Source organism: Pararge aegeria, chromosome W, assembly GCF_905163445.1.
Source record: "Pararge aegeria chromosome W, ilParAegt1.1, whole genome shotgun sequence".
In the NCBI taxonomy this organism is placed as follows: Eukaryota; Metazoa; Arthropoda; class Insecta; order Lepidoptera; family Nymphalidae; genus Pararge; species Pararge aegeria.
Genome location: NC_053207.1, coordinates 250,825 through 260,253, shown reverse-complemented (window position 1 = coordinate 260,253; position 9,429 = coordinate 250,825). Strand labels below are relative to the sequence as shown.

At 35.2% G+C, this 9,429-nt stretch overlaps 1 long non-coding RNA gene across 4 annotated transcripts; it reads right to left on the bottom strand.

Moving 5' to 3' along the window:
* Positions 1-412: 412 nt before the first annotated feature.
* On the bottom strand, positions 413-7,875 carry LOC120635934. 4 transcript variants are annotated; one of them, XR_005659311.1, is made up of 5 exons: positions 7,679-7,875; positions 7,392-7,583; positions 7,230-7,307; positions 5,874-6,516; positions 413-442 (listed from the first exon to the last, which is right to left on the bottom strand). It is a non-coding gene; the product is annotated as an uncharacterized LOC120635934 (long non-coding RNA). The 4 variants fall into 4 exon arrangements; XR_005659310.1 differs by lacking the exon at positions 413-442 and adding an exon at positions 5,333-5,536; XR_005659313.1 differs by lacking the exon at positions 413-442 and adding an exon at positions 5,333-5,536 and having other exon boundaries at positions 7,392-7,494.
* Positions 7,876-9,429: the final 1,554 nt, after the last annotated feature.

Genomic DNA, 9,429 nt, shown 5'->3' with positions numbered 1-9,429 from the left:
GGACCACACTTCCTCAGTGTTGCTTCTGGTATTCAAATACATCTGCTGAGTACAATGCGGTAAGGTAAGCTGGTGAGCTGTTCCCTTCTTCTCTAGGAAACACTTAACACTGCCCCTATGGTAATTCAAAATCAAAACCAATGTTATCAAAACGCAGGCATTTTATATGTTACGCACTTACGTAATAATTATTTGATAAAGCAATCTTACACTTCACACATTTTCTTGAATAAATATCTAAAGTTTTGAAGAGAAAAATTATTAGTAGTAAGGGCGAGTAAGTACCTTGCATTTCCACAGCTGGAGTCTCTCATAGGGCTCCACACGTCACTATGGATGAGTTCCAAGGGTCGGCCAACACGTTTCGTAGATCTTTTCGGAGCCCGGGCCACAGGCTTTCCTTCCAGGCAGGCGCAAACTTGTTGAAATCTTCTTTGTCATCCTGAAATGAACATACCTTTAAGACAATGATACCCTAACCGTCTATGCCATAAATCAGTATTCATGTGGGATATTTCAAAGAATTGGGGCGAAACACTCACTTTTTTATATTTCTTGATGGAAACAAAAACAAAACACGGCGTACATCTTTTATTACGTTTGACAACTCTGACTGACATTACATCTTTCAACGGTTGACATCTTGAGTGACAATTTAATGCTACCAACGTACAACAAAAAAATAAAAAGTACCAATTACTATTAAATTATACCACACGGCTGTCCTGCTCATTCATCTGTCCCAGATGAATCGTCTTCCGGCAAAATCCATGGTTTCATGAGATCAGCTGATGTGGTTGTATTATTCGGGCCTTCGGTGATACCAATCTTCTTCACAACATAACGATCATGTGGATTGCATTTAATAATTTCATAGGGTCCCAAATATTTAGGATATAATTTACTCCCTTGTGAGAACTGTGTCTTTTTTATGGCTACCAAATCTCCAATATTATAGGCCACTGCTACTCTTCGCTTTTTATTGTAGTTTCTTACGTTCTCTTCTTGTACTTTCTGTATAGATTCTTTAGCCCTCTTTCTGAGCTCTTCTCTTTTCTCGTTAAAATTCTGTATGTTTTCTTCTTCTATTAATTTCTGAAGTTCATCATCTTTATCCCTCATTTTAGTGCCAAAAAGTAGCTCAAATGGTGTCATTCTTATACTCCTTTGGTATGTTCCATTCAGACATCGTTGCACTTTGGACACACGGCGATACCATTTAGTCGGGTCATCAGCACTAAGTTTGCTCAACATGGCGATGATGATCTGGTGGACGCGCTCAACTTGGCCGTTTCCTCTGGGTTGTCCAGTGGTAATGGTATAGTGCGTTATATTTTCACTTTTACAATACTCTTGGAAGTCGTTTGCAGTAAAGGCAGCATTTCGATCCGTAATAATTCTTTCAGGTGCTCCAAAAGTTTGTTGTTGTAATCTTAGTTTTTCTAGCGTCTCATCAGTGGTTAAAGTCTTAACAGGGTAGATCCAAGTAAATTTTGTATAAGCATCCACGACAGTAAGGATGTATTTGTAATTCTTGTGAGTTGAAGTCATTGGTCCTAGATGATCCACATGGTATGTTGATAGTGGGACATCACCTTTGTCTATCGGGTGTAAGTATCCTTCTTGTTTACATCTTTTGTGCGATATGAGAATGCATTCAATACAATTATTTATGACTTTTCTTATCTTCTCAGTTAAATTCTCAATAAAATATTCTCTATTAATTAATTCTTCAGTCTTTAAAATTCCAAAATGTCCTTTTTCGTGATTTTTTCTTATTATCTCATACTGCATTTTCTTAGGTACAACAATTAATTTACTTCCATCTTTCTTTTTGTATAGTATTTCGTTCTGTATGGTATAATCTTGGTAGTTCTCTGTTTCTAAAATTTTCTTAATCAGTCTCACATAGTCATCTTCGTTCTGTGCTTTCCTTATACGAGCAGTTGTTTCAGTGAGTATTATACAAACAGGATATCTGCTTAATGCGTCAGCGTGTCTCATTCGTGTACCTGGTCTATGTTCGATTTTGTAGTCATATTCTTCAAGAAGCAGGGCCCAACGAGCGACTCTCGGAGGTAAGTCCTTTTTCTGTAGTGTCATAGTTAGAGCAGAACAATCTGTGATTATTTTAAAATGTATTCCCAGAAGATAAACTCGGAACTTCTTTATAGCAGCAACAATAGCTAAAATCTCTAAATAATAGCTGTGGTATTTTCTTTCAGCTGGAGTCGTTTTTTTACTCATATAGTGTACGGGGTGAAATTGATTGTCTTTAGGGCTTCTCTGTAGAATAACAGCTCCATATCCATCTATACTTGCGTCGGTGTGTAGTTCTGTTTCTAAATCTGGGTTGAATATTCGGAGAACTGGTGAACTACACAATATTTGTTTCAATTCCATAAAAGCTTTTTCACACCTGTCATCAAAATTGAATACCGCATCTTTCTTTAATAAATCTGTCATCGGTTTCGCAATTAGGGAATAGTTTCTTATAAATTTTCTGAAATACTGCTATTCCTGTAATACACGTTGATTCTGTTTGATAGTTTTCGATTCCTTCTTCAATCTTCTCAAATTCTGATTTTGTTATAAGGTTAATATCGCTTCCAGTGTCTATTAGGGTTACGAAGTCCCTTCCATTAATCTTTATCTTTTTATAGGGTACCTTCTCTTCTTCATTTTTATTCTGAATATTCAGCGTCTTTTTCGCTTTGTTTGTACATTCCGTGGATTTGTGTCCAAATTCATTGCATTTAAAGCATTTTATTCCTTTTGGGCATGCGGGCGATTGATGGTCTAGTTCGCCACAGTTGAAACACCTTTTCACATGAGCCGTCTTGCGGGTTGAATGATGCCCAGATGATTGACCAGACTGTGCAGGTTTGTTAAGAATCTTCTTTCTGAAGTCACTGTAGATATCCAACTTCTTACGAAAATCTTTTATGTCTGTAGCACCATATAAAATAACTTTATTGGTCTCTAAGTCACGGATGCCATCAATGACATACTCGATCAGTGCAGCGTCTTCAACTTTACCGTGAAGTGCCAATTCCTTCATAGATAGAAAATATTGTTGGTAGGTTTCGTCGTTCTTCATCTTACGCGAAGCAAGTTTCTTGTGTATGATTGCGCTGTTAATCTTGGGTCCAAATTCTTCCTTAAGCGCCCTTTTCAAATTTGCATAGTCCTTTATTTTTCCCAACGATCGTAAAAATAGCTTGGCAGTTCCGCCTAAAAGTCTCTTTGCATAAATCAGCTTCACCACTTTAGTCCACTTCATAATTTGGGCAGTGTCTTCAAATTCATCGATAAATGTCTCAATAGGGTAGGTGTCATCTCCGGTAAAAATGTTCATCGACTTCTCCAAATCCTTAAATGAAATCTGTACATCTAACTCTTGTTCGTCTTCTTCACTTCCCTTTTCGTCTTTATTCGGCGACATCGTGGCTGTTAAACTAGTATTAGTCTTTAAATTCTTTGCGTTACGTCTCTTAGTCGTCGTGCAAAATGTTGGCTTAGTTGGACTCATTTAGTCTTGTCTTTAGTCTTTAAAATAAATCTTAAAGGCCAAATTAAAAAGCTACCATTTTAGTAGATTTTTTCTTGAGCTAGCAACATTTTCTACCATGACGGTCGGTAAAGTAGTACGCAATGTCAAAGCAATCTTTACGTATGTTGTCGCTACCGCGTCGGTCGGTAAAACAGTCCCCAATGGCAACAATGGCGGCGCACCGGCACTTTCGTCGAATGACTTGCGATGAATCTTCGAATCTTTAGTCTTCGTTTCGCCTCAAATTTTTGGGCTATCCCGGACGAGCCCCCATAAGTTGTGGGATATTTCAAAGAATTGGGGCGAAACACTCACTTTTTTATATTTCTTGATGGAAACAAAAACAAAACACGGCGTACATCTTTTATTACGTTTGACAACTCTGACTGACATTACATCTTTCAACGGTTGACATCTTGAGTGACAATTGAATGCTACCAACGTACAACAAAAAAATAAAAAGTACCAATTACTATTAAATTATACCACATTCATGTTAAGTATTATTAGACTTAACTAACTTTGCAATATTGACTTCCTGCGCTTGATGTAGGACAGTCATCGATTGCTCTTTTGCAAAACAAAACATTCATTCTATCAGTGACGTGCATAGAGGGTATGTAAAGTATATGCAAATGTTTATTTAATTTTCATTTTCATTAATTCTTCATTTTATATCATCTGCATACCCTGTACATAGCCTCAATGCACGCTACTGCATTCTATATACACCCACATAGATTAGCAGATATAACAGGCTGGTGTTGTATACTACAACTGTCAAATTTTGCAGACCACTACGGAACGTAAAAAACATTGTTTAAGGTTTTATCAAAGTTATTTATGCTGTTTACATGAATATCTGTAGAGCTCTCCAGTTTAGTCGCTCCATCATCACAAGTGATCATCCTTTTCCATCCATCACCACGGAAAGATCTGGAGCAGTCTTATTCCTAGCCAGGACTGCACGGACAATGTGATCAAAAGAGTTAGTGTTTAAAATTATACAACTTTAGGAAGTAACAGTTTCTACCCTTAGTAAAAGTTTGTTCACTGGCAATACAGTACAGCGTCGCTGGTACAGTTGCTTTCGAGTATTGTAGCAGTATACTTCAGTTAAATTGAATGTATATCCAAACCCTGTTTTAAAGCCTATAAACACTTCAACAGCCTAGACAGTAGATCTAAAAGGAGAAGGAGGAAATTTAGTATGGAGATCAAATGCCAGATTGCGAGTTGAAGCTATAATTTAGTATGGAGATCAAATGCCAGATTGCGAGTTGAAGTTATTGAAGATGACCAGCGAGCGAATTGAAACAACTTCACGCGTGTTATTATTTGCGCTTCAACTAGTTGACACTTAACAGATTCATTATTATTGATTAATAACTAGTTAGCAGTTTATTGTTTTTTTTGAGTTGAATATTCTTACAAATTATAGTAAATATTGTTAAATATGAGCTCCAATTGTGTGCAAATTGTTTCTGTGGCGAAATCAAAAAATAATTGGCGAACAACAGGTAAATTTATTTTATTTAAAAATTGTTTGTTGGCTTTGCATATTTTTTTTCTAATGAAAAGAATGGTTGGAACGCGGCTGGTTACGACATAAATTACTAGTCATCATAAGAATTAAAGAGAACAGAACTCAAAGAAACACTTGGGATTTCTATGATTACTTTTAATGTTGGCAAACATTGCATAGAAACTTCTTTATCATAATTCGCGTGCTAACTTAATCGTACCTAGTATTTTTCAAAGATTTGTTGATATTGTTTGTCATTTATCACAACAAGAATGGTGACTTAGAGATCATGACGAGTTAAATTTGTCCTTTAGGTAACTGGGCTTGCTAAAACTCAAAACCCTAGGCACGCCACTGAGTGTGGACCCTAGGGAATTTATGGCTCTTACATTTACTCCATCCATGTCACACACTGTTGCTACAACTATTAAATTGTTTAAGTAACATTCTGACAATACCTAAAATAAACAAAAATGTGATTAAATACATATAAAACAGGTATCTGCATAGAATAATACAAAGGTACTTTCCACCATCTGTTCCTCTGCTTATATCTTTAAAACAACTGGTTTCATCATTAGATCGAGTGATTTAAGAGGTAGGGTTATTATGTATAGGTTTAATATTATTTAAAGTTAATATGTTAAAATATTACAGTAATTGTTCAAGATATCTTTTAGAAGGTAATTGAAATTTTGCTGATCATACTTCTCACCCCTACTTCTACTGTATATGGAATAACTACAAAGTTTAGTAAAGGGAGCAGTTATGAAATATTAGTGTTTATCTACGCACCTCTTTAATAATTGCTTGAAGTCTATCAGCTGTTACCGATTCTCCTGAGAAATAGTGGGCTATTGGTTGCTTCCACCTTTTTCTTAATCCTACCAACATAAAAACCAATGCATGTGATGCTATTTGTTGGCTTCTACCTTGGGAACCATGATCCTGGTATCCTTCAATCTTGTCTGTTCTTGGATTATATAACATACGATTATTTTTCGAATTGCCATCTCGTCAAACATTAATGTACACAAATTATCAGTTTTTGACTGTGTTAGTGTAATTTCCTTTAAATTTGCCATAACTTTACTGTCAATTCCACAAGGTAAATTTACTTAATTTAAAAGACTTTTTAAAGTACCAGGGTTTGGCAAGCAAAACAATCTTCTGAGCAATCTATAGCATGCACTGGATTTTTTATACATAGCCAGTGCTATGATTTTTTCATTTAGAGTCCAGCAACGACCATTTAATTTTCTAGGTGTATTAACCATTTGGCTTTGTAAAAGCACACCAAATGCAGGTTTTAAATTTTCATTTAATTTTTCTAAGTACTCACTCTTTGAGAGAGAGTCTAATAGCGATTTTCTACTTGCTGCAGAATTTTTGCCTTTTTTGTGTTCTTCAAATTGACAGGTTGAGTCACAAAAGTAATCTGGAATACAGAAATATCCATTTAATTTATATTACAGTTTGTATATTTTACTTTGTTTAGCAATTACAAATCACTTGCGTTGATGGTGAAGAGTAACATTGTGATGGAACCCACATGCCTGAAAGTTGCATGCATGATGATGTCGGTGAAGATTATGAAAAAACATTGTTATGAAGCATAACAGAACATCCAAACTAATAATAATAAAAATACAAATACAAGGTTATTTGGTTGTTACACTTTCACACTCACTGTTCAAGTGATCATCATGAAAATTTTGAATGCAAATTGTCACAAATGAAGAAAACAAGATTTCTTCCAGTAGAAAAAAAACCTGAATTTTATTTTTTATTTATTTATTTTATTTATTTATTTTTTTATTACACAAACTACTAAAATTATTAATCTTCGCATCCTGAAACTCACATGAGTTTATTTGGACGCTGCACATTCCTCTAAAATCTCATAAGTTTATAAGTTTATCATATATTAACCATTAAATAGCAATACAGTATACAGCAGGTAGTACACTAATAAAAAATAATATACATTTATCTATTTGAATGTGAGTGAAGCTGCGGGCAAAACTATTCATAGTAATGCAATAAATAACCCGTCTGCCCAGCATGGTGATTATAGACATACCCTTCCCTCTTGAGGGCTTTGGTCTAGCAGTGTACTGTTTTAGTCTATAGATGATGCATGATACTTACGTCCAATTGCAGTGTTTGACCTTTTAGAGGCGAGTTAGGCAGATATTGTGTAAAAGATTGCGAAGACACTGAAGTTCTCTGAAATAAAAAATGCAGATAAAATTACAACCCTTTTTTAAAGGAAAATTTGTAAAATTAACAAAAAAGTGTTAAATATCATACCGCTGAATCTTCCATTTGTGACAATTCCGCTAATAATGGTGGGAACAACAAATTTGGAACAGCATTAGGATTTAACCTTTTCATCGTCTCATTCGTGAAGGCACTGCGATCAAAATGCTTACTACACAATAACTTATGGCTCTTGTGCAAGTCTTTCAACTCCACTTCAGCAATATTTTCAACTTTCAACCACTTTAGAAGTTAAAGAAATTAATGGTGTTTTTAGGAAATATTTTAGTTATTTAATAAAACGGCGAAGTGATAATTACATAAACTATATTACCTACCTTGCTAAATTAGATGCCTTTCCAGCTCTCGGGAAAGAATGAAAAGTAAGTGGGTCTTACGCAGCAGATACACCACACTTCACACACTTTCTATATTTATCTGCCATGTTTAACAACAATAGAATAGAGTCCTTCTTTCTCCACAATTACGAAACTCATATTTTTACCACTGCAGTACCCATAGATTGTACACTATACTAGAGAGTAGTACCAGACAATAGACTAATATTGTTTTTTAATTCCTCTCAGGACAGGGAAAGATCATTGACCATACAGCCTCAGAATAGACTAAATACCAACGTACTGAAGTGTCAGTCGCATACAGGCTACAGCGCACTCAGCAGTTTCAAGTCAGATTGGTATTTATTTTTCAATAGGCTTGTTTATTTCGCATACTATCACAGTATTATGTCCTATGGGATCTTGCTGTGGGGAAAAGCTGCAGATATTGAAAGTATATTTATACTACAGAAAAGAGCCGTACGATCATTATATAAACTTGGATCACGCGAATCGCTTCGTGAAAAATTTAAACAAATAGGTATTCTTACAGTAGCTTCGCAATACATTTATAATAATATAGTCTTTGTGAGGCAAAATATTACTCTTTATAAATCAAAAGCTGAAATTAACAATCGACTTACCAGAAACGGTCATAAATTAGTGATATCTGCATATCGTCTGCGAAAGGTGCAGAACTCCTTTGTGGGGTTGAGTATACGCTTTTACAACATGATTCCTAAGGAAATTCTTGACCTACCAATGCATACATTTAAAAAATGTGTAAAAACGCATCTAGTACAGCTATACATTTGATGAATTCCTCAATGACAAGGTAGAATGGAAGCAGCCAGACTCGCTCTCATCTCCCGCAAGATAGCAAAATGATTGTAAATGTTGATGTTGGAAAAGAGCAACTACTGAGTTTCTTGCCGGCTCTTCTCGGTAGAATCTGCTTTCCGAACCGGTGGTAGAGTCACACAAACATACATACTTGACGTTTCAAAAGTGCTTATAAAGTAGGCCTACTTGAAATAAATGAATTTGAATTTGAATAAATAAAACTGCAAAATCTAGCGATCTGCCATGGCGGTTGAATCGCCGAATTCAAAATTACGACGTCACTTCTCTAGAAACAATAATTTCTTATATACCGCTTGAACTGTGAAAATCACTGCGTATATCAATTATTTTGAGATTTTTAAACTATCAGTTGCAGTTGCAAAGTTTTTTGTTATCAATACCAAAATCAATAATCTTTAGCTAGGGAACGGACTTTATCGGGGGTGTGGTTGGGTACTCTACCATTTTCTAAAAAACTTCTATACAATGCCATAGTTCGCAGTCATTTAGACTATGGGCTATTTGTATTAAACCCTATAAACAAATTGGCTTTCAACAAATTGATTAAAATTGAATTAAAATCTTTGAGACTCTACAAAATCTTACTTGGAGCAATGAAATCCTTGCTTGAAATTGTAAAAAGTGAAATATGTGTAAAATTCAAGTGCAAACCACAATCCTCGGTATTCACTAGGGAGTCTATAGCAATCCTTGAAAACATCCTTTTTGTAGAATCTCATAATATAAAGCAATCTTTTATATTGACTGACTCTTTAAATCAGTAATTATAAGTCTAGAGCCTGTACTCTTCAGTTAAATTCAACGGTTGAACTCATATTATTAACCTTTGACGCGCGCAGCGAGCCGCCTGGACGAGAAGCATGAGCGAAATAATTATTGTGTTAGTA